This window comes from Rhinopithecus roxellana, chromosome 18 (genome assembly GCF_007565055.1).
Source record: "Rhinopithecus roxellana isolate Shanxi Qingling chromosome 18, ASM756505v1, whole genome shotgun sequence".
In the NCBI taxonomy this organism is placed as follows: Eukaryota; Metazoa; Chordata; class Mammalia; order Primates; family Cercopithecidae; genus Rhinopithecus; species Rhinopithecus roxellana.
The window spans coordinates 50,567,183-50,593,024 of record NC_044566.1 but is presented as its reverse complement, the minus strand read 5'-3'; the positions used below and the strand labels follow the sequence as shown (position 1 = coordinate 50,593,024).

The 25,842-nt window shown below is 41.3% G+C and overlaps 1 protein-coding gene and 1 pseudogene across 5 annotated transcripts in view; one reads left to right on the top strand and one right to left on the bottom strand.

Annotated features, from left to right (window-relative positions):
- DGKH (diacylglycerol kinase eta) overlaps window positions 1-25,842 on the top strand; it is a 203,237-nt gene that overhangs the window by 59,140 nt on the left and 118,255 nt on the right. The gene's annotated exons all lie outside the window — the stretch shown is intronic.
- Window positions 21,622-22,740, bottom strand: LOC104671089 (annotated as a pseudogene). Its single transcript, XR_004054704.1, has one exon. The product of XR_004054704.1 is annotated as a heterogeneous nuclear ribonucleoprotein A1-like (transcript).

Below are 25,842 nucleotides of genomic sequence, written 5' to 3'. Positions count from 1 at the left end.
TGTCTCTACTAAAAATGCAACTATTAGCCAGGTATTGTGGCACTCACCTGTAGTCCTAGCTACTTGTTAGGCTGAGGTGGGAGGATTACCTGAGCCCCAGAAGATGGAGGTTGCAGTGAACTGCGATCATGCCACTGCACTACAGCCTGGGTGTCAGAGTGAGACTCTGTCTCCAAAAAAAAAAAAAAGAAAAAAAAAGATGTTCAACGTCAGTAATGGTTTGGGAAATGCATTCAAAACTACAATGAGATACCACCTTACACTCACTAGGATGGCTGCTCTTAAAAAAAAAAAAGATGAAAAGAAAATAGCAATGTTGGCAAGAATGTAAAGAAAGTGGGACCCTTGTGCATTGATGTATAATTGTGTAGCCATGGTGGAAACAGTATGATGGCTCTTTAAAAAAATTAAAATAGAATAATTACCTTATGATCCAGCAATTTCACTTCTGGTAATATTCTCAAAATAATTGAAAGCAGGGTCTCAAAGTGGTATTTGTATATCCGTGTCCATAGCAGTATTATTCTTAATAGCCAAAAGGTGTAAACAACCCAGGTGCCAATAAACAGACGAATGCGTAAAGAAAATGTGCTGTATACATACAATGGAATATTTTTCAGCCTTAAACAGGAAGGGAATTCTGACATGTTCCACAACGTGGATGAGCCTTGAGGGCATTATGCTAAGTGAAATAAGCCAGTCACAAAGGGATATTTCTGTATGATTCCACTTATATGAAGTACCTCGAGTAGTCAAACTTATAAAGACAGAAAGTAGAATGGTAGTTGCCAGGGGCTGAGAAGCCAGGGAGTGGGGAGTTGTTCAATGGGTATAGAATTTTGGTTTTGCAAAGTGAAGCATTCTAGAGATTGGTTGCACACACAATACTGTGAATATACTTAACAGCACTCAACTGTACACTTAAAAATGGTTAAGATGGTAAATTTTGTCATGTGTATCTTCCCTCAATAAAAAAACTTGCAGAAATTGTATAAAAATGATATCAAAATAGTGTTTCTGATCTAACAATTGATCAGCTCTGATAATACTTTTAAATCTTAAGCCGCTTTAAAAGGCAAACTTTGGCTCAAACTTGTTAGTACAGTTTTCATCTTTAAATATACTTTTTTTTCAATCATAAATTAGAGTTGGGCTTGGGGTAAATATTAGAATTTAGTGTGCGTCTTTGAGAAGCATCACGAAGTTCAGAGAGGTCTGTCTGGGTATCTCTGTGGTAATGCTTTGTTTGAATGTTGATGTTTCACAAAGAGTTTACATTTTATCTTCCTATTTCTCACAGGCCTAGGTCTGTGTTATGAATTGAGCGTCCTCAGTTGGATGGAGTTAAGAGCCAAACGTACAACACTGTACCATTTACAAGTTTTATTTCGAAAGGAGATTTAAATTTTTATACAGTCAAATTTCTGCCAAAAGAGAGATTCCAAATTAATTTTTGTTTATGCAAAGCCCATATGTTGTTTTCCACAGTCTCAAAAAGAGTGCAAATTGACAGATTCCTACATCTGTATCTCACAGGATACATATGTATCATCGCTACCACTCACTTATTTCCTGCCAGATTTTTAGCAATTGTGTTTTAAAAGAAAATCTGTAGAAAGGTAGCGGAAAACAAATGGGTAGTGGGATGTGTGTCAGCTAGTTCCCTAACTGTAGAAACCCTTGAAATAAGGCAAAAAACCTGTATTAGCCTGGGAGGGGAAGGAAAGATTGGGCAGCAGGATATGAAGGGGCCATGGAAGGAGGGGTGGGCCCTCCTGAGATGCTTTCTTGCTTTATAATTTTTTCCATTCTGACTGTGGGAGATACTACTGTAATACTTTCTTACATACAGCAGCTGCTCAATAAATATTGACTACTTTTTTTTTTTTTTTTTTTTGTGAGGCAGTCTCCCTCTGTCGCCTAGACTGGAGTGCAGTGGTGCGATCTTGGCTCACTGCAGCCTCTGCCTCCCAGGTTCAAGTGATTCTCCTGCCTCAGCCTCCTGAGTAACTGGGATTACAAGCACCTGCCACCATGCCTGGCTAATTTTTGTATTTTTCATAGAGATGGGATTTCACCATGTTGGCCAGGCTGGTCTTGAACAACTGACCTCAAGTGATCCCCCTGCCTCAGCCTCCTGAAGTGCTGGGATTACAGGCATGAGCCACTGCACCCGGCCAAATATTGACTACTTTTAATGAGTGCTTAATACCTATTGGTAGAAGAAATTACATGTTGGAGTTAGGAGTTGTGTTTTTAGCCTTTTAACTTGAATTAGACACTGATGATTAGTAATTTTTTGTTCCTCCCAATGTTCTTCTGTATTTCCTCTCCTTCAAAGAAAAGCAAAAGAAACTTGTTCTTCCCGTTTTTCTTAAAATGAATTTAAAATTTTACCATCTCTATATATCCATGTGAATATATATTTATATACCTCACTTCTATAAAGCAGTATTTGGTTTGGTACCTATGGATGACCATTAGCCTAATACTGCCATAATTACAATTCAATTAAGTTTATAACCTGACTTGTTCACTAGTTGGGAAGTAACTATGCGTTTGTTGGTATTCTGGTGTAAAAACTTTACATTTGCTTGAACCAATCTGTCTAAATGTATAGAACAGACTACTTACAAATGTCTATTTTAAAGTTATATTGTTTCTATGTCATTGCTTGTTATTTTCTTAATAGAATTGAAAAGTTTTTGATTTTATGACTACTTATGTTTTGATTTTTGTAAATTCAATAGTTTTGGGTCACAACAAGTAATATTTTGTCTTTCAAATTTAATTTTTCATTTTATTTTAAACTTTTATCTTCAGGGGGTCCGTGTGCAGGTTTGTTACCTGGATGTATTGTGGGATGCTGAGGTTTGGAGTATGAGTGATCCTGTCACCCAGGTACTGAACACAGTACCCAACAGTTAATTTTCTAACCCCTCCCCCACCCGCCCATCTAGTAGTCCTTAGTGTCTGTTGTTCCCATCTTTATGTCCATGTGTACCCAATGTTTAGCTCCCACTTATAAATGAGAACAGGCAGTATTTGGTTTTCTGTTTCCGTGTTAATTTGCTTAGGATAATGGCCTCCATCTGCATCCATGTTGCTGCAAAGGACATGATTTCATTCTTGTTTATGGCTGCATAGTATTCCATGGTGTATATGTACCACATTTTCTTTATCTAATCCACCATTGATAGGCACCAGGGATGATTCCATGTTTTTGCCATATGACAAGTAATTTTCGAGAGACTTCAAATTTAATTCAGATCCCGTTTATGTGATAAGCTTTTCAGTCACTTCAGACTTGCCTGTTCTCTCCTGGCTATGAATTTCAGTGATTCATTATTATTATTATTTTTTTTTATTATACTTTAAGTTCTAGGGTACATGTGCATAACGTGCAGGTTTGTTACATATGTATACTTATGCCATGTTGGTGTGCTGCACCCATCAACTCGTCAGCACCCATCAATTCATCATTTATATCATGTATAACGGGATTGCCTTGGGGAGTTATACAGTGATTCATTATTATTACTCAATAATGTCAAGCATTGCACATTCTTCAAGGTTTAGTGGAATTGGCAAAGATTCATAAAATTGCTACCCTATTGGAAGCTAATGTTCCTGTTACCTGACTGAGGACCCTTTCAAGATGGAGGTATCATAATTTGAGGTGGGGTTGAGGGAACCACATGAGAAAGGGAAATGTACAAAGATTTATTCAGGGATCAATGAGTTTGATCATATGGGAAGAAAGAGTCCTGCACACATGGGTTTCCATGTCTGAAGGTGGTTCCATTTTTCTTTAACACAAGATTAGTGGTTCATCTGGGTTTAGAATTCTAGGTGGGAAACCATTGATCTCTCAGAACATTGACGGCATTGTTCCACTGCCTTCTAGCCTCCAGAACTGGGAAATCCTTTACAAGCTGGATCTTTGTATAATAGCTTTCCCCCAGCCTTTCCCTCTAGGGCTTTCAGGATCCTCCCTTTTCCTCGGGAATCTGAAACTTCACAGTGAAATTCGTGTGGGTTTATTTTCATCCATTGTGTGGGCTTTTTGTATCCCCTTTCAGTCTTCAGTTCTGGGAAATCGTCCTGAATTAGCTCTTCCTTCTGTGTTCTCTGGTCTTTCTTTTTGGAATTGTTATTATTTAGATGTTGGACCTCTTCTACTTATTGTGTAATTTTCCTATCTCCTTATCTCCCCCATTTTTAATCTTTTTGTCTTTTCATTCACACACACACAGACAAGAGAACACGAATACCCTTGAAGCCGACTGGAATCTCTGTGTTAGTTCAGTGGGGGGTCTTGTCAGCTGTGTCCGTCACTGTTTAATCAAACTAGTCATTATGTTGGTAGCCCCTGTTACCAGCATTTTTTAAAGTCTTTTCTCTCAACTTTGTCAGATCCCCAAAGAAACCTCATCCAGTGGAAAGTTGTAGCCCCCGATGCCAGCAACTGCAAGCCCAATAAACAGGAAGTCCAGGGAACTCTCAATATTTAATATGTAAACTTTTATGTAACCCTCCTGTTTTCAATAATATATTCTTGCCCTTAGTTATTTTTGGGTCTTCTATTCCAGACATTCTCTGCTGGACCCTCTCCAGAATAAACCTCCAGCCTTATTCCTGGGTTGGGGGAGGCAGTTGCAGCTATCCAGAGGTGAAGAAATTGGGAGTGAGGTGCAGGGGGTGTGTAGGGGGAGGAAGGAGCACTTAGTGATTCTGGAATACATTTTCACCCAATCCTTGTTAGCTTCATCTTTATCCTGGCATCCAGAGGTACATGGTACTGCCAGTTTTTGAGCCATTTGGGGATTGTTTGTTCAAGCAAGTTGATTTTCAACCCTATATCTGTCTTCTGGTTGTGCTAAGTCAATTCTCAGCCGTCCGTCTGCTTTATGTCTTACAAAAGTCTTCTAGTTCTTGTCTTCTCTCCCATTTTGTTTTCCTTATAGTTTTACACATTTTTAGAAATCTCGTTTCTATTGGGAATGAATAGAGCTAAAAGCATACGTTCATTAAGGTGTTTTTAATTAGGAATTTGAGAAATTAAAACTTTACACAGGTGATAAAAGAATTAATATTATAAATTGAAAATTAGGCCAGGGCACGGTGCCTCATGCCTGTAATCCCAGTACTTTGGGAGGCCAAAGTGGGCGGATCACTGGAGGCCAGAAGTTCAAGACCAGCCTGGCCAATAGGGCAAAACCCTGTCTCTACTAAAAATACAAAAATTAGCTGGGCATGGTGGCGCATGCCTGTGGTCACAGCTACTCGGGAGGCTGAGGCATGAGAATTGCTTGAACTTGGGAGGCAGAGGTTCCAACGAGCCAAGATCATGCCACTACACTTCAGCCTGGGCAACAGAGCGAGACTCTGTCTCAAAAAAAATAATAAATTAATACTTAAAAGTTTGTTAATGTGTACTGGCACCTGTATAATATTTTAAGAGCCATTCCTTTTGATGACACTTCCTAAATCAATCAGAAGATTCTTAAGTATATGATTCCTCAAGTTTTTATTTTCTTTATGTTCTTAATGTAATGCTGGTCTCTTTGTGATCTAAATGATGCAGTGAATATTTCATAAATACAAATAATTTAATCTTAAAGTTGTTAGTAGTATGTATTTATAAAGCGAATTATATTAAAAATCCACTAACAACTGTTTGAGTATATCTTTGTGCTAATGCTATGAGGTCATTATATTCTTAAGCTAAAGTTAGCACTTCCGAGTTACTCTTAGTTGAGAAAAATAACTTTTAATATAAAAGGGCACATTCCAGAAGTATACTGGAGTGCATAAGGAGTTACCAAAGGGTTTTCTTGTTGGAAAAATTAGAAATTCATAGGAAACATGATTAAATGCCAAATTCTATATTAGACTTAATTGTGATAGAAGGTCACAGAGAGAGAAATCAGCGTGGGCCAGGATAGCAAGAGGATGCTTCATCCCTGCTTGTGTAGCCTTTTGTCAAAAATGCACCTTTAAAACTGGACTCCTCATCTTCTCGCCTATACTAATTCATAGAGTCAGGTTTGCGAGTCACCTTAGGTTCACTGGCAGTTTCCGGCTGATTTCATCCCGTCCTGCTTGTGTTTCTTTGCCTTATCCCACATTATCAATGCTTGTTGATTCTTCCTTTGTAACAGGTCTCGGTGTGTCCATTCAACTCTAGTGCCTCAACGTGTTTAAGCATCTACTGTGTACCAGATGTTGTGCAGAGTGCAGAGCCGAATAAGGGCCCTGAGGGAGCCTGCATTCCTTCATGTGTGCAGTGGACACAGAAAATTTCAGGAAAAATGTGGGGTGTGTTAGGAAAGTGTTCATACTGGGTCTGTGGCAGCATGGAGGATTGATGCTGAAGCTACCTGGGGAGAAGACCTGAGAGAGCAGGGAGTATTTGGGCATAGTTCAGTGTCTCTGAAGTGTGAATGGCAGGGCTGAGGCCATCTTCACTGCAGGTGAAGCAGCACTGGTAGTAAGCAAGGGTAAAGGCTTGAAAGGTGTGTTACCCATTCAGCAAATACTTATTGTGTGCCAACTACAAGCTAGGCAACTATTTTGCAACCGAATGCAACAGTGAAGAAAACATATGAAAATCGTAAGTATGATAAATAAGTTGACTGGGTAGCACGTGTGAAGGTGAAATGTGTTGTCGAAAACGATAAAGCAAGATGATGGAGTTGGGGACTTTGGGCCCTAAGCTGGGGTTGAAGGATGTTTACACTGTATTCCACAGAACCCTGGGGCTGCAGAGGTACTTCTGGGGTCTATAAGAATTGTTCTAAATTTTGTTTTAAAATATGCCTTTAAACATTACAAAAACAGTAATGAAAAACAGCATGAGCAAACAAATACGTTATTGTGAAAATATACACATTAGATCGGGGTCCCCATCCCCTGGGCCACCAGTCTGTGGCCTCTTAGGAACCAGTCCACACAGTAGGAGGTGAATGGGGGACAAGTGAGGGAAGCTTCATCTGTATTTACAGTTGCTCCCCATTACTCACATTACCACCTGAGCTCCGCCTCCTGTCAGATCTGCGGCGGCATTAGATTCTCATAGGAGTGCAAACCCTGTTGGGAACAGTGCATGCAAGGGATCTAGGTTGCGCGCTGCTTATGAGAATCTAACTAATGCCTGACGATCTGTCACTGTCTCCCATCAGCCCCAGATGGGACTGTCTAGTTGCAAGAAAACAAGCTCAGGGCTCCCACTGATTCTACATTATGGTGAGTTGAATTATTTTATTATATATTACAATGTAGTAATAATAAAAATAAAGTGCACAATAAATGTAATGTGCTTAAATCATCTCGAAAGCACCCCCCCAACCCCCAGTCCATGGAAAAAGTGTTTTTCATGAAACCAGTCCCTGGTGCTAAAAAGGTTGGGGACTGCTGTGTTAGATACCACCAGCGCATTAACTGGTGCCGCCATGGTAGCTCATGTTTGGAAAAATGCATGGATTTTTAAACAACTTCGTTTTATTAATTGACTTCATAATATATAATTTTGCCCATTTAAACCTCAAGTTGCATTTACATTAATAAAACATCTCATTTACATATTTTGTATGTAGACAATCTGCTGCTGAAATTATTAGATTCGCCTTATAGGAATTCAACCCGCCTTACTCTTGGATTGTGATAGTTGCCCTCAGCATCTTCAAATTTTCTCCCTTCTCATCTTTTTTGCATACTATTGCTAGAGTTAATTTTCTTAAATCACTAAATCTTTTAATTAAATGCTTGAAACTCAAACTCTGTGGTGGGGCAAGTAGACTTATTAGTTACAGTTCTGCCACCAAATGCTCTGTGACCTTAAGCAAGTCTTTGTTTTCTCGTCTGTAAGAATCTTTTTTTGCTCTCAGTTTTTAACTCCCATAACTCGCCTCGCTAGCTGTTGATGATTTTTGTGACCTGTCTCTAGCTTATCCATCCAGCACCCCCTCCCCAACTAATCTCTGCCTTTATCCTGTGCTCTAGTATGGCCGTTCTCTTCACTCCTGTCTCTTTCCTTCCACAATGCACACACCACTTGCTGGTTAATTATGCCTCGCATATATTCATGTTATTTCCCCAGCCCAGACTGGTCTCTTTAGCTCACTGACTTACATTCTGCATATCCTACACTTGATCTTAGCCAAAAGGCCGAGAAGTGATTGTTCTGCATATCCTTTAAAAATAGTCTTCTAGAACTTATGGTTAAAGAAAATGTATTGGAAGAACAATAGCGGCACCAAATGATACAGTATTAAGGCAGATTGAGAACTAGGAATAAACCGTTTGATTTGTTGAAAGCTGTGCTGTCTAGTACAGTAGCCACTAGCTACATGTGGCTATTTAAATTAAAATCAATTAAAATATCATGCAATGAAAAACCCAGTTTCTCAGTCTTACCAGTCGTAGGTCAATGGTTCCATATGGCTACTGGCTACGCTATCGGACAGTGCAGATAGTGAACATTTCCATCATTGCAGAAAGGTTTGTTGGACAGTGTTGGTCACAGGTGACTTGAAAGTTTTGTTTCCGGGACTTCTGGAGGAGAAATAATATATTTACAGATGGTCCAGAAGGAAATGTTTGATAAATAAATGGAGGTGAGGAGTATAGACAGTTGATTCTAGAGGTCTGACAGTGGCAAGAAAGAGGGATGGGGAAAAGGTAACGTCCAAGTTAAAAGAAGGGGGTGTGTGTGTGTGCACGTGTGTGAGACAGAGAGACAGAACATTTTTAAAGGCAAAGAAAGTTGTGGCAATGGAAAGACTGGATCTGTTGTAGACATGGGAAGAAGAGTGTGTAGGAGGAGGTAAGCATATTGGATGTCAGGAAAACAAGTGAAACGGGATGTTGAGATAGGTTTCATTCTGTCTCAGTTTTGGCTGAGGCCCCAAAACATTACCAAGAAAACAATAAGTGGCAATGACATCACATTCCTTAGTGAAGGTTTCTAACCCTTAGCCCAGCATCTTGATGGTGTGATTGAAGTCCAAGAGACCAAGACGGGGGCTGGGAAGGCAGGAAGGAAGGGGATGATTCTGTCTCACCTCAAGCTGAGTGAGGGAGTTGCGAGGAGACTGCTTGGCTCTCTTGACTTGCTCTGTGTCTTCTGGAGGCTGTGGAGACACTAAACCTACTAACCCTGAACTAGAGAAGTTTAGAGGTCAAACACCTGCTGGAGCTACACCTGCCTGGCTGACTGTAGAGCAAAGAGGCAGCTGCATTGGGAGCCAGCTGTGCTTTTGCTAATAAAGCAGCAGGATCTGCTGTCCAGGGGCCAGGAGAAGCCTGGTGGCCTTTTAAAAAGTGGCTCCACCCGAGAGCCCTTCCTACCAACAGACAATGTGGCCTTGGCAGTGGAGGCTGGAGGTGTGCCCAGCAGACGCAGATGTTGGAGTGTGGGCAGCATTCTAAGTGACCACCTGCTTGGCCCCTGGGAGCTGCAGAAGACTTCTTCCAGCACGAACACCTCTGCAGAATGAATGAAGAAGCCCCACTTGAGGAGCAGACACTCTGCCTAGTGAATTAAAGGAAGGAGCTGAGTGATTCAGGAGAATCCTGCTGTGTGTGGAATAGCCCAGATCGGGGAGAGGAGAGGCCTAACTTTGAGTAGAGTTTGGAATTGGGGCCTGGTCGTTTTCCCTACTGAAATGTACTGAAATGTAACATGTTTTTGTGACTAGAGGTGACCAGAGAACTTCAAATTTTTTATGAATGACTGGGAAAACCTTAGAACAGAGTTCATTCAGGACAAGAAATTAATAGGCTTCTGAATGACTTTAGGTGCCTGGAGAAAGCATAGCTTCTTGCTGTCTGTACTTTGCGGGGTTCTGCTTATTTGGGACAATGACTATACTAATTTGGTGTTTGATGAGAGTACAGAATGTTTAGAAAAGCTCTGAAAGATGTGTTGTGTTGAGAATTAAGAAGTAAGTGAATAATAACCTGCAAGAGGCCTGATTGAAGAGAAGCAGCAGGAATTAAGTGGACTGCTCAAATGAGATTTTTTGCCTCCCTTTGCAGGAGAAGTCTGCAGCCTGGGATCACGAGATTGTTGTGTATTTATTTGGGGTTATAGTGTGGGTAATTGGAAGCCTCGTGGTTTTGTGGAGTGTCTTTTTGAAGAAAGCATAAGGTAAATGGAGAATGCTACTTTAATGCGGCTGGGTTTTCTTCCGCATGTTGTGGTGCAGGAGCCCTTTGATGTTATTAGGGTTAAACATGTTTCTTCCATATGAAGTGATTGGGATGGGGAGTAGTATAATATTTGTTTCACTTCTAACATGGTTTACTTATTATCTACATTATATGGGGACTCTTGTTATATTTTATTTGTTAGGATGCTGCAGTTAACAAAAAACCCCACATCATGTTGGCAAAGCACCTGGAGACAGGGCCGGCTCTGACTCACTCCTCTCTGCAATTCCCAAGTCTCTGCTCTCCTGCGTGAGTGGTATCCTTAGCAAAGTGCCTGAATCAATTCCAGGTGTCACATCCAGACAGCCGACAGAAAAAGGGTTCTCTCTTGCTGTGCACCGAATGAAGTCCCCCATGACACCTCCACTCACCTCTGATTGGCTGGAACTGGGTCACATCTCACCTCCGAACTCATTACTAATGGCAAGGGGAAAGGAATCCTCATAAGCAATTTATTAAACTAATTAGTATGTACTTGCTAGAGCCAGGAATAGAGTCAGCATTCCCTAAGCACATGACTTAGAGAGAAGGAGTGGATACCTAAACCAAATCGGGGTTTGGTTAGGAAGGAGGAAAGGGGAAATGGATGTTGGGTAATCTTGCACCTCTTCCTAGAATTATGTAGAATGATTAATGTAACTAATTAAAAATGAGTGATTACAGATTAGATGGTAGGAACACATTAATAGTATATATAGACTAACAAGCTGTGGCAAACGTCGGAAATGCAGTGGCTCAAATAACATAAAAGTTTATTTCTCTCTCACCAGTAACAGTTCAGAGGTATGTGGTCCTAAGCTGGTGGGATGCCTCTAATTATAGCTTAAATATTAGAGTTGTAAAGTTGTAATAAAAAGTAAATCCCCAAAATTCAGGAACTTAGAGAACAAAGACATTTCTGTCTTATATCCCAGTCCAAGGAAGGCTGCTGAAGTATCTCTGTTGCATGGGACCATTCAAGGGCCCAGGTTCCTCCCATGTTGTTTCTCTGCCATCTCTCCCCAGGGAATTGTCCTTGCTCTGGGGCTAAAACTGGGTCACCATTTCCAGGTTCCAGCTGGAAAGTGGAAAAGGAGAACATGAAGGAGATAGACCAGTTTATAAAGGCCCAGGCCAAAGTGGCACCCGTGACTATTGCTCGCATTTCATTGGCAAGATCTTAGTGACATGGGGGCTTCAAACTTCAAATAGCCTGGAATATGTAGTCTCACAGGGCAGTTTTCAATGTTGCTTGAGTCATGCCTATTTCTGGCCAGCAGAAAGCAATAGAAACCAGGTGCCCTTAAGACAATGGATCTTAAGTTGCACCCCTCATTTCCACTCATGTCCTGTTGGCCTAAAGTTGTTCACATGGTCAGATACAAGGGAGGTCAGGAAATGGAGTTTGTAGCTGAGAGGGTAAGTACTGGGAGAAAGAATGGATTATGGTAGATATTAGCTGTTTTTCTCACACAAAAATTTCTCTCTGCTCTACATAGGATCTTTCTATCTGGAGACCTGACTTATTAAACATTAAAGGAAGTTTTATCTAATGCCTGAAGCTGGTAATGACTCCTCAGCTGTTTGGCTGAATTTGGTAACTTGCCATTCTTCTACCATAGGAAAGACTGATATTAACAGTAAAGCAATATTAGTAGACATTACATAAAATGTTTTCCAAAACGCTTTTTGTAAAATATGTGAACTTGGCCTTCTAAAACAACCTGTATAGTTGTATCATGTATTTATGTACATATGTATGTATGTATGTATGTATGTGTAATTTTAAACTTTTATGACTGTCTTAGTCTGTTTAGTGTTGCTCTAATAGAATACCTGAGATTGGGTAATTTATAATGAACAGAAATTGACTGGCTCACAGTTCCAGAGGCTGGGAAGTCCAGTATCAAGGGTCTAGCATCTTGTAAGGACCTCTTGCTGTGACATCCCATGGCTGACGGCAGAAGGGCAAGAGAGGGCCAGAGAGAGAGAGAGAGAGAGAGAGAAAGAGAGGGGCAATGAGAGCAAGTGCACAGGGGGTTAAACTCATCCTTTCATAAGGAACCCCCTCTATGATAACATTAATCCATTCATGAGGGCAGAGCCCCCATGACCCAAACACCTTTCATTAGTCCCCACCTCCCAACACCACCACACTGGGGATCAAGTGGAGTGTGGGTACGATGAAGAAATAAAGTAATGTGGATGCTGGAATGACTTTTGGGGGTTAAGGAGATAAAGTTAGACTATCTTCTAAAGATTGAGTGGATAAACTTGACCTGTTTTATGATTTACCTTCTCCTCATACTGTAATACAGATTTCAGAATTCATTTACCACTGAAAATAATTGAAAATGAGAGGCTGGGCGCAGTGGCTCATGTCTGTAATCTCAGCACTTTGGGAGGCCGAGGCGGGTGGATCACAAGGTCAGGAGTTCAAGACCAGCCTGGCTAAGATGGTGAAAGCCCATCTCCACTAAAAATAAAACAAAAATTAGCCAGGCACAGTGGCAGGTGCCTGTAACCACAGCTACTCGGGAGGTTGAGGCAGGAGAATCACTTGAACTCGAGCAGCAGAGGTTGCAGTGAACTGAGATCACACCACTGCACTCCAGCCTGGCGACAGAGTGAGTCTCTGTCTCAAAAAATAATAATAATAATAATATAAAAAATAAAAAAGAAAGAAAAATGAGAGAGAGAAAAGATAATTTTGTGCGTCACACTCCTGTGTGAGTCTATTGCATTTTACAAATATGGCTCTGTGAGGACTGAGAATATAGAATTACAAATGAGTGAGCTTTGCTTGAGTGACATTTGGAGGAGCGGGTATTTAAGTCCAGCATTTAAGGGTGAGTCATGAGAGGAGAGGTTTGGGGAGGGGGTGTGCATTCTGCACCTGCAGAAAGCCACCTATATGAAGAACCCAAGGTGGGAGGAAGATGAGTGTTCTGTTTGGCCAATGGCAGGTAGACCAGAATGCCAGGAGCAGACACTGCAGGGGGCGGGGAGTGGGGATGGAAGTGTCATTTCAAGAGCAGGCTGCAAAATCTGTGAAGATGAAACCAGTCAGAGGCCTTCCTTGCAGAATTAAAGCGCTTTGCCTTGTTCTGTGGTTGATGAACAACCAACAAAGATTTCGAGCAGGGAAGTGACCAGATGAGATCTGCCTTAAGGAAATAATTCTGGAGGGAGGGAGTATGGAGGATTAATTAGACAGGGGGCTAGTTCAGCATAAGGAAATACATCTGTTTTTCATGTTTCTGTCCATATGATTGCCTTGTGAACAGTGGGGGACTTTTGTGGGACTGTGGTGTTCCGTTGAGGCCTGCCCGAGTGAGTACAGGAACAAGAACTGCAAGGACAGATTGTAGATGGGCGAGCAGGAGGGCTCAGCTTCTTAGCTTTGATGTGGAGACCTTGAGTGTGCTGTCTCTCTGAGCTTGTGCTCCTTGGCCTTAGGGGACCCCTGGTATGCCCCTGATGGGGGAGCTGAGACAGAAGGGCCCTAGAGTCTCTCTTTGGGCTCAGAGGCATGGAAGACAAAAGGGATTTTGTCCTATTGTCTGAAATGGTACTTTTTGTCTACTTTCCTTTTATTCGTGCCAACATTTAGAAAAGTCTTGTTTGAGTGTTCTGTGTCTCCTCTGCTTTATTACGGGTCCTTAAAAGAAGAGTCATTTTTCATTTTCACCCTCGGGCCAAACTTCAAGGGGAACCAAATGAAGGGTTAGTGTTGTGACAGGCAGGTGGTGGTTCCAGCACTGCTCACCATCAGGAGGTTCGCCTGGCGTGCTGGTCTTGGAAGCATTTATTCATAGGGGGTCATTGCTGTAGTCTAGGCGAGAAATAATAGAATCACAAGCATTAGGGCACTGGGCGCAGGAGCAAAAAGGAAGACCAGTTTTTAGAAACCTTTTAATGGCAGATTAATTTAAGGGTGAGGGTAAATAAAAGATAGGTTGGAAGTTGTGGGGTTGTGTGCTTAGGAAAATGACACTGCTGCTAACAGATGAGGTCATAGGAGGAGGGGCAGAATTGCCATGGGAAGGTGCTGAATTCATTTGGAATTCCGTCTAGAGTGACTTTTTACCCAGTGCCATGTAGTTAGCTGCTGGCAATTTTGGAATTAGAATTTAGGTTTTCTGAAGCCGGGCCAGTGTCTTTTCTATTATACTAATACATGTTTTACATGAAATAAAATGTACTTGAGTTTCAGGTGGTGATGGCATCTCTAAGTGGAGGTGTCAGGCAGGCAGTTGTAAATGGAGCTGGAGTGAAAATGAGAATAAATATAGAAATTTATTTTAGGAGTTATGTATATATTTAGAGGAGATAATTGAAACTATGGGAAGAAGTTCATTCAGAGAGATTTGGCACATAGGCTGTAATTGGAAATAGCCAAGGGGTAGATTTCCTAAAAAGGAGGAAGTGGAAGCTATAATGCATGCAGTAAGGCTGAAGGAAAGGAAAAGGCAGAGTCAGCGAGAGGATTCTAATTTTTTAAAGCAGTTTTGTAGTAATGGAGAGGAAGGCATAGCTTGGAAGCTGAGACATAATCAAGAGGTGGAAAAAGTTGTTACTTTTTAAAATCAGATATGCCAACGGGAAGGAAAGGATGGAGAGAGAATGATTAGAGATGAAAGACAGAGGGAATAGAATAGTTCAATTTAGTTTAACAAACAAATTGTAAGTACCACTGAGGTGATAGGCATAGTGCCAGGTGGTAAGGAGACAAAGATGAAGTAAATATGAACTTGACTTGGGGACATTTCCCATCTAATAAAGGACAGAAGCGAGAGTAATACAAGACCAGCTGGTATTTACTGAGCACCGTGTGTCGGGAACTGTTGCAGATACTTTACATGCATTGACTCACTGAGTCCTCACAACACCCCTATGGCTTAGTTATTGTTATTATCTGTGAAGAAGCAGAAACTCAGGCACAGAAACGTTAAGTAATTTGCTCAAAATCTTTAACAACTAGTCAGCCGTGGAGCCAAGGTTTGAACCTAGGCCGTACCTCTGCACCTCTGTGCATGATGGACACAGACGATTACACCACAATGCAAAGGTGGAAGCAAGAACAATATACAGAAGTAGCCTAAGGGAGGGAGGGCTTATATTGTTTTGGCAAATGATAGAGAAATATAGAAAGATCTCAGAGGAGGAATAATGGAAGATGGGATGGATCCGGGTGAAGGGACACAGGAAAATGCTGTTGTGACCAAAGTAGAGAACCCGCGTGCAGCCGTGTGTGTGTGTGTGCATGTGCGTGCGTACGTGTGCGTCTGCGTGCGTGTGTGTGCGTGCCCGTGCGTGTGTGTGTTGCTGTTTTTTCTAGTCGTTTGCACAGACTTCATCTCTGACCATTTCTTGGTTCCATGCTAATCACAGCAGACACTCACATTTGATTCTCTTCTTTTCTGTGAACGATTATTAATAAGATATTTTTTAAAAATCTTCTAGAACTGGGTTATCCTTTTTAGGGGTAGCAATCTTGTCCATCAAAACCATCACTGGAGTGGAGTTTATGATATTAAATATAACATGTATATGTCTGTCTATCTATCTATCTATCTATCTATCTATCTATCTATCTATCTATCTATCTAATCTGTCTATCCATGCGGAGAACTGGCAGATTTCTAACTAATTTCTAATTTCCTATGTAGTTGGGACTCAGATATTCTTTGGGGAAAGAACTAGAGAATTTCAGAGGCAGATTATTGAAAATGCAATTGAAATTCCAGAAAATAAGCAGATCTTTTGCATGAAATGCTGAGTAGCTCTTTCTGAGATAGCTGTACGTGAATCAGCTGTGAGACTCCTGATTCTGTATGGCTCAGCAATCAGATGCCTGCACTTCACCCTGTTTCCCATCCTACCCTTGACCTTACCACTGACCCCCCAGCTCCTCCTGCAGCCACGAACTGCATTCCAGGATAGGGGACATGGTAAGCGCAGCAGTCTTGTGAGCCTCAGGTATGCTGTGAGGCTCTCTAATTTGCACATTAGTTATTAGTTAAAAAAACAAACATGATGTCTAGTGGTTTATCTTAGGCCACATCAAAATGCCCTCACATCAAAATAGTTGTATCATTGTGGCCATGGGGGAAAGTGGTTACATCAAAATGTCATGTGTGGGCAAAGGGGTTATTCTTGGATATGAACAGGGCATTTGATAAGGAATACGTAAATTCAGAATTTGAAGGATAATATTCATTCATTCATTCATTCATTCACCCATTTACAACATAGTTACACATATGGCATTCAGGCATTCACCAGTTACAGGGAAGGATTTGTGCAACTGACAAAAAGCCCATCTGTGTTCACATTTGCGAAAGAAAATCCTGATCATTAGCATAGCACTACTGCCATCTTGTGGTAATGCCTGGTAGTTCATTATATTTTATGAAAAAACTATGTCTGGTATTATACAGCATGTACATTTTGTATCTTCTCTGTGTAACAGTACATTATAAAGCAATATACTTTTACCTAATATTAACTAAAAATACACTCAGTGGTGGGGGGGGCGGGGGAAGAGCATTAGGAAAAATAGCTAATGCATGCTGGCTTAACAGCTAGGTTGATAGGTGCAGCAAACCACTAAGGCACATGTTTACCTGTGTAACAAACCTGCACATCCTGCATATGTACTCTGGAACTTAAAATAAAAATAAAAATTAAAAAAAGAAAAATACATTCAGAAACTGCTCTAAAGAAGGCACATATTAAAAAAGGAGAGAGAGCTTAATTTTAGAAATTAATAAATGTTCACAAAATACCTACAGTCTCAAGAAAGTAATTATATCATTATAGATATTCTCAAGAAAATTATAAGCCATTGCGAGGACAAAGTACATTAGTAATCACTAGACGGTTTACTGACACGGAGGGTAACTAGAATATGTTGGATAGGCCGGGCGCAGTGGCTCACGCCTGTAATCCCAGTACTTTGGGAGGCGAGGTGGGCAGATCTCTTGAGGTCAGGATTTCGAGACCAGCCTGAGCAACATGGTGAAACCCCATGTCTACTAAAAATGCAAAAATTAGCCAGGCGTGGTGGCGTGCGCCTGTAGTCCCAGCTACTTGGGAGGTTGAGGTGCAAGTATTTCTTGAACCCGGGAGGCGGAGGTTGCAGTGAGCTGAGAGCGCATCACTGCACTCCAGCCTGGCAACAGACTGAGACTCCATCTCAAAAAAAAATATAGGCCGGGCGCGGTGGCTCACGCCTGTAATCCCAGCACTTTGGGAGGCCGAGACGGGCGGATCACGAGGTCAGGAGATCGAGACCATCCTGGCTAATATGGTGAAACCCTGTCTCTACTAACAATACAAAAAATTAGCTGGACGTGGTGGTGGATGCCTGTAGTCCTAGCAACTCGGGAGGCTGAGGCAGAAAAATGGCGTGAACCCGGGAGGTGGAGCTTGCAGTGAGCCAAGATTGCACCACTGCACTCCAGCCTGGACGAAAGAGCGAGACTCCGTCTCAAGGAAAAAAAAAATATGTTGGATAATCTTCATTATTTTGCTTTAGAATGCATTGATTTATATTTAAATGTAAATATCCCAAATATTAGAGTTTATAGTATTTCAAACAGGGGGATGCTTGCTTCTTTACATTCCTTGGGCATACATTCCCTCAGTTAGGTCTTGAGGGGCAGACGTAACCACTTGTCAGGTTTGCACAGGCTGCAGCATAACTGGCTTTTGACAGGTTGAATTTCTTCCTTCCTGGACAGGGAAAAGGGCAGAGGAATTGTGGTGGGAAGCCATTTTTTATCCCTGGGTTGAGCATGGCAGGATGGAATACTGCAGACAGACCCATTGAAGAACAAGCGCGTCACTGGGCTTCACCCTGGCACGCCCTGCACAGAGAGTAAATGTTGCCAGCAGACACCACACTGTGGCCAGACTACAGCTGTCTGTCACATGGATGTCTCAGACAACCAGAATCAGAACATGTGTGTTTTATATGTAAAAGTAAACAATTACTTTTAGTAAAACTAAAGACAAAAACAATAGTCATGTATGGTTTTTGAGAATAAAAACAAAGACTATCGTACAAACCTCTAGAATATTAAATGTCAAGGTTTTATGTCATGTTAAATGTCATTATAGTCAATGCATACCATCTAGCCTTGTGGCTTTTTATTTTTTTCTGACCTAGTCTCGTTTTGTTGCCCAGGCTGGAGTGCAGTGGTACAATCCTAGCTCACTGCAGCCTTGACGTCCTGGGCTCACGCGATCCTCTGGCCTTGGCCTCCTGAGTAGGTGGGACTACAGGAGTGAACCACCATGCCTGGCCCTGCGTGGCTTTGAAACTCTGTTTCACAGCTGTAGAATTCCTCAGAGTCATCCCGGAATGGGGAGGCTGAGCTGCTTAGGTTCTGGATGGCCGGTTCAAAGTGCCTGGTCACATGTATTTGGGAAAAGCTCAGATGATCCTGCTACACCAAACTGCTTGAGGACAACTGCTCCTGGTGGCAGTTTATAAAAAGGGAAATGTTTTGTGATATTGTAAATGACAAATCACCCTCATCATCTGATTGCATTGTCATTAAACGTTGGTCCCAGAAACATCCCTCACCACCATTCCCCTGTAAGCGGGGACATCATTCTCCAAAGCTCCCGTTGTACCCGCTGCAGTTCTTCCACCAGCATTTGCTTTCCTGGCGAGATCAGCGTGACAGTGTGGGGATGGACATGTCACAAAAGGGAGCGTACAGCAGCTGGGGCCATTCTTCTCTGCCACCGTCCAGAAATTTCCCAGCACACAGGTTTGAGTCCAGTACCCATGTAGCTCTTATCCCCTCACTGGAGGTCGTATTCCAGTCTTCATCTGCAGTTGGATCTGGCTTTTGTTCGGATCATAATTGAGTGTAGCTTGGTTTCTTGTGGGTGGTTGGCCCTGAAGAAGGGAGAGCTACAGTGAGCATGCTCAGTCATTAAACCTAAATTAGCTTCTCCCCCTACTCCTGGGTGGGGGCAGAGCTTCCTAAATATGTGTTTTAGGAAGATTTTGACACCAGATTTTTAAAATGCACAGAGCCAGATAAAAGTAAGTGGCTACACTTAATGATACTAGTTAAAGGTGCATGGGAAAAGGAACAAAAGTGCTGAATTATACCTTTTTAAAGGGTTTGTGCAAATTATTATATGTATAAGAGTCTTTTAAGCCTGATAATTCCAGTCACCAAAAGAGATTTTAGTATGTGTAGGTCCCTATGCCCTACTCTAAACCAATTGAATCAAGATGCATTAATGTTTATAAAGGTCTCCGTGCAATGATCAGCCGGACTTTAGAGCAACTGGCGTTATTTAATAGAGCTTAGTATCATGTGTGTGTCCTTATTTAAATACAGAGGCTTACATTCACTTTTAAGAAAGTAGGAAATTCATGGTGGGACAAAATTCCCATGGGGAAAGGAGGATACCAGCACAAAGCCAAGAGTCTGGAGTCAAAAGGAGCCGACGGGCAAGTTTGGAGGCTGATAGGAAAGCCAGCCTTGAAGCAGTTTCACAGGTGGCCGATGGAGAAGGTTGACAGACTGAATCAGAGCAAGATCAAATGACTTCCCTTCCAGACCCATGAGAGGAGGAGCAGTCGTTGCTCAGATACGAGTTCCAGCATGGCTGTGGGGAAACATAGTTCTCATTTTATAATCACACAAAAATATTTAGAAGGGCAAATACAAGGAAAAAGCAGTGTTAGGATAGGAGACACAGTCTATTGAAGGGCAAACCTGTGGTGAAGATAGGCTTTAGGATGGGGTCAAACGTGGATCTGTGTGGTGTGTGTTTGGCCACCTTTCACACTCAATTATGTTAAGTTTAACTGTTGGATAAAATATGGAAGGATAGAAAATGTACTATCTTTTAATGTCACTATCTACAAATAGTAGTTCATTTACACATTTTGTGGGTATATCTCTTCTGTATACTCGTCCCCTCCACGAAGATAATATTAATGCGGACAAGATAGATGGCTTCCCCTAATAACAATGAAGTGGTAGTGGATAAAAGCAGAATGGCTTTCAATTGGGGGGAAAAAGCCCAGAATAGACAACAGCTAATTGCTTATATTTGCCACAGGGACATTTGCAAGTGAGGAGATGACCCGCCACAAAATAGGCACCTGTGGCTGGAGTTCTCACAGTGCTGCTGGGTTCCTGCCGAGGGTCTGCCTGAAGAGCTCCTAAAGAGAGGCTTCTGTGCAAGTTTCCCCCAAAAGCCATCTCAGCTACTTTATCTGAATGTCAGTGTTCATTCATTCATTTGTTCAGTGCATCATTACTAAGCGCTATTATCTGTGCCAGGAACTCTGGTTAGTGCCAGGGCTCCAGTGGTGACTGAGGTGGACGTGGCCTCTGCTCTCACTGAGCATGCAGGCTACTCGGGGAGACAGATGTATTAGTTAGGGGCTTATTGAATTTTGAAGAGCCAGTGGCATCCAAGTGGAGTTATCCAGCAGCAATTCTAATCCTTTCCTAATTTTCACTGGTAAACAAGATAAGATCGGTGTTCTAAGAATTAAAATAATATTACATAGCGTGTTATAAACCATGCTCCGTTATTATATTAAATACAATTTCGTAATTGATTTTTACTTTTATGTTTAAGATTTAGAAAACTTTAAACATTTTCTTTATGTGGTTAAATTAGGGTTTTGTGCAATAATGGATCCAAATAGAAGCATTAGGCCCTTGTTCAGGATGGTCTCTTTATGTACTTTGTATCAGTCCCACTAAAAACACCTGTTTCCCCAAAGTATGAGCTACTCAGACAGTACCTTCTTTTTTTTTTTTTTCAAGAGAATTAAATCGTTTATTGATTACATATGATAATGGATGATACACAAGCTTCATTCCCATCTATAACTTTATCTGGTACCATTATTCAATTTAGATATATTGCATAGGATGTGCCAACAATCACTTTTATAACCAGTAATTCCATGATTTTGCTTGGGTAATCCCTTTTAATGGTGAACTTCAGGTCACAACAGTAACTATCAGTTCAACTACACCAAGGTTTCCGAAGACAATGGCTTCTCCACCCAGGCAGGTTGTATATAAATTCCAAATAGAACCTGGCATCACCCTGAAGGAATTCTAACTTCACACTGTTGGGGAAATTTACCAAGATGGCTTCAGAGCAGACTAACTTTACACAGCACATTAAAAAAGAGACATTTATTCAGCGTCACGATCAGACTATTACATTTAGCAATCAACAGCATGGGTGCAAAAAAAAAAAAAAAATCTACATTAAAACCCTTTGTTGGAATGCTTTACACTTTCCACAGAACAGAAACTAAAATAACCTGTTTTACAATTAGTCACAAATACCGTCCTTGAGGTTTTTGGCCGTACACATGATTATTTGTCTAAAACATGTCTTCTTTGTAGCAGCTAGGCCCTGCCACCACTGTGCTTGGCTGAGTTCACAAATCTGTTGTAACCTGTAGCTTCCCTGTCACTTCTCTGGCTCTCCTCTCCTGCTAAGCTTTGTTTCTTAATTAAAATCTTCTGCCACTGCCATAGCTACTGCTGCTGCTGGAACCGCCATAGCCACCTTGGTTTCGTGGTTTTGCAAAGTATTGGCCTCCACCGCCATAGGGGCCAGAGCTTCTGCCTCCAAAATTTCCTCCCTTCATGGGTCCAAAATTTGAAGACTGATTGTTGTAATTGCCAAAATCATTGTAGCTTCCACCACCTCCAAAATTGCTTCCATCATTACCAAATCCATTATAGCCATCCCCACTGCCACCATATCCACCACCACCACGGCTGCCACCAAAGCCACCACGACCACTGAAGTTTCCTCCACGACCGAAGTTGTCATTCCCACCGAAACCACCTCCACGACCACCACCAAAGTTTCCAGAACCACTTCGACCTCTTGGCTGGATGAAGCACTCGCCATCTCTTGCTTTGACAGGGCTTTCCTAACTTCACAGTTGTGGCCATTCACAGTATGGTATTTCCGAATGACGATCTTATCCACGGAGTCATGGTCGTCAAAGGTTACAAAGGCAAAGCCCCTTTTCTTGCCACTGCCTCGGTCAGTCATGATTTCAATCACTTCAATTTTCCCACACTGTTCAAAATAATCTCTTAGGTGATGTTCTTCAGTGTCTTCTTTAATGCCACCAACAAATATCTTTTTCACAGTTAAGTGGGCACCTGGTCTTTGAGAATCTGCTCTTGAGACAGCTCTCTTTGGTTCCACAACTCTTCCGTCCACCTTGTGTGGCCTTGCATTCATAGCTGCATCCACCTCCTCCACAGTGGCATAGGTGACAAACCCACAGCCCCTGGAGTGCTTGGTGTTTGGATCTCTCATTACCACACAGTCGGTGAGCGCTCCCCATTGCTCAAAATGGCTCCTCAGGCTCTCATCGGTTGTTTCAAAGCTCAACCCTCCAATGAAGAGCTTCCTCAGCTGTTCGGGCTCTTTAGGAGACTCTGACTTAGACATGACGGCAGGGAGAAGAGAGACTTTAACGATGCTTCTTCGGCGGCGTCCACGGGCAGAAAGGAGTACCTTACTTCTGATACTTCATAGCATTTGGAAGTTTACAGGAGATATTTGCTCATCATTTTGTTTCTTCCTGACAACTCTGAGGAATACAGGGCAGGTAATGTTTATTTATTTACAGATAGGGAAACTTAGGTTCATAGATATGATTACTTACTTGAAGTCACAGAGCTAGCAAATGGTGGAGGCAGAAGTGGAACCCAGCCTGGGACTCTTTTTCAGGAGTCAGGTCTATTTTTGTTGTATGCTTCCTGTCAATGTATTGACTTACTGGAAAGATAAATTGAATTGTCTTTTTCCACTGAATTCCTCCAGTGGGTATCATTCAAAGAAAAAAAGTTTTAATCCTTTAATTTCTTACTTTTTGTTTCCTGATTCTTCAACAAATTAGTTAATATGTATTAATTATTTTCTATGTATAAATGAGATATAGTTTTTGTCACTAAGAAACTCAGTCCTATAGGAGAGGCCCAGGCATTAAAAAAAATCCCTATGCAGCATGATTAATGCTATCAATAATGCATGAGCATAGAGCTTTGGATGTGATACCAAGGATGTGATAGTGGCCTGAGCTTTGAAGGAGGATGGGATGGGGTGGGAGGTTTAGAAGAGGCAGTGGAGGATGATACTGAGTAGAAGGGAGAGCTGGTGAAAAAGCTTGGACACAGGGAAGCATGGTGTATTTGGGGATTACCAAGTACTTCTCTTTTACTTTACTATTAGGGGAACTTAGGGGGATTGCTGAAGATGGGGCTGTTAAGGAAAGTGGGACACTTGTGGACAGAAGAGTATTTGTATGCCCAGCTAAGAGGTCTGGAATTATGCGGGTGATGGGCACACCTTGAACATACTGAACCAGAGTTTGGCAGGATTTCAGAGATAATTTTGTCCACAGTGGAAAGAATGGACTAGTGGTGGGAAAAACTGATGGCACGGAGAGCACCTAGTAAACTATTGAGTCCAAGAGAATTAGAGGAGCCCAAACTAAGGCAATAGCAAGAGGGGTGGAAAGGGATGGATTTAAGGAACAAAAACTTTTCCATAACAAATAATGCATAGGATGAGGACTATTATGATGATAATATCTTGACATACCATGTTTTTAAAGAATTATATATTCTTTTGGGCCGGGCGCGGTGGCTTAAGCTGGTAATCCCAGCACTTTGGGAGGCCGAGATGGGCGGATCACGAGGTCAGGAGATCGAGACCATCCTGGCTAACACGGTGAAACCCCGTCTCTACTAAAAAAATATGAAAAAACGAGCCAGGCGAGCTGGCGGGCGCCTGTAGTCCCAGCTACTCAGGAGGTGGAGGCCGGAGAATGGCGTAAACCCGGGGGGGGCAGAGCTTGCAGTGAGCAGAGATCCGGCCACTGCACTCCAGCCCGAGCGACAGAGCTAGACTCCATCTTAAAAAAAAAGAAAAAAGAAAAAAAAAAAGGAATTATATATTCTTTTGAATCCATTGCCTCACATACCATCATAGCACATAGTGATATGCAGGCATTATTTCCACTTCAGAGGTGAAAGTCTGTTAGCTATAGAGGCTAAGTTTGACCATTAAAGATGGTCAGGTAGATTCATGATGTTACAGGTTTTGTACAGACATCCAAGAAAGCCTAACACAGCTTTCCTGGAATTTATATGACAACTGAATAAGGAAATATATAGGCCAAAGAAAAATTCTTTGTATGAGAGGACAGAATAGATAGTAGTTAGAAGAGATAGGAAAGAAGTGACACAAATAAAATGTAGAGTATTGAAATCTCCCTTGATCCATCTCTCCCATTACAGCAAATTCCATTCCCTAGATGAGAAGTGGAGGTCATGCTGGGACATGACTGGTAGAAGCTAGAGGTTCTTCTAGAATTCTTGAAGGCATCTGTAAAAGACATGCACTTTGCACTTTACACACCTGTTTAATGCTTCTCTAAAAGTCAGCATCGCATATGAAAGTGTATACCTACTGGATAAATCAGGCAGTGCCTGATTTTTCAAGGACTCTTAGCTTTACAAAAGGCTCATCGAAGGGCTATATTTAAAGTTGCATTCTCCTTGGGGCATTAAAGTGGCTTTCCATCTAAGCAGCTTCAACTTGTGACACAAAGGCGTTTCTGAAAATTTAGGTGAAATCCTGGAGCATCCATGTATGTATATAATTTAAAAGAGAAATTACCTTGATTTTCTTTAAGCAAAGGGCATGAAATGAGCAATTCTGCAGGTTTAGGACATTGGACTAAAAACCGTCTCAGAAAGCCAGCTAGATAAGAATTTATTCAACTTGTAATGCTTTTATTTTTTGAAAATGATTTTTCAAAGTCAGGTTCATTGATCTTTTTGCTGTTAATTTTTTTAAACTAGGTTATTAGATTCCAGTTGGAGTCTATGTGGCTTTACTGATTTTTCATGAGGGGCAGGTAGTACTAAACCTATTATCTGACAGATTATATGACTAAATGGCAGTTAATATAAATGTTTCTAAGCCCTTTTTGGGAGGAGGGGGGAGTTTATGCCTCATCCTAGAATTTGTGAACAAAATAAAACGAAAGCATACTTGTTTTTAACAGATTCTTAACCATAACTCTGATTATAACTATTTCTTATGTTTGTTACTAACTTTATTATTTTGGTTGAACATTAATATCGAATATAATAGCATGATTTTAAAAAAATGAATCTTTGTTTCTTCACTTGGTATACTCATTATTTTGAAATATTTGGAGCCACGTGTTTTTTTCTTAACCACACTTTGATTATATAATTATATTTGCTAGAGCTGTTACAAATTAATCACTTTTTGGTTATGCTTGTTCTTTTATAAGAAGTGTTTGTTTAGCCGTACATAAACAGAAGTTTATTTTGAGGATTAACTTTCATGTGAATAACTGCCTCCCAGCTCAATCTTTTTAATCACATCTTTTAGAGGACAGCAATAATGTTTTTGTCTTTTTTTTTTCTTCAAGAATTTCAAATTAACTGTTTGTATATTGTAACATAGAGAGGTTTGTAGCTTCATGAAGACAAAGACTACATCTTATACATCTTTATATATACACCACCGCCTCACACATCCCAGGAGATTAATCCGTGCTTAATAAGA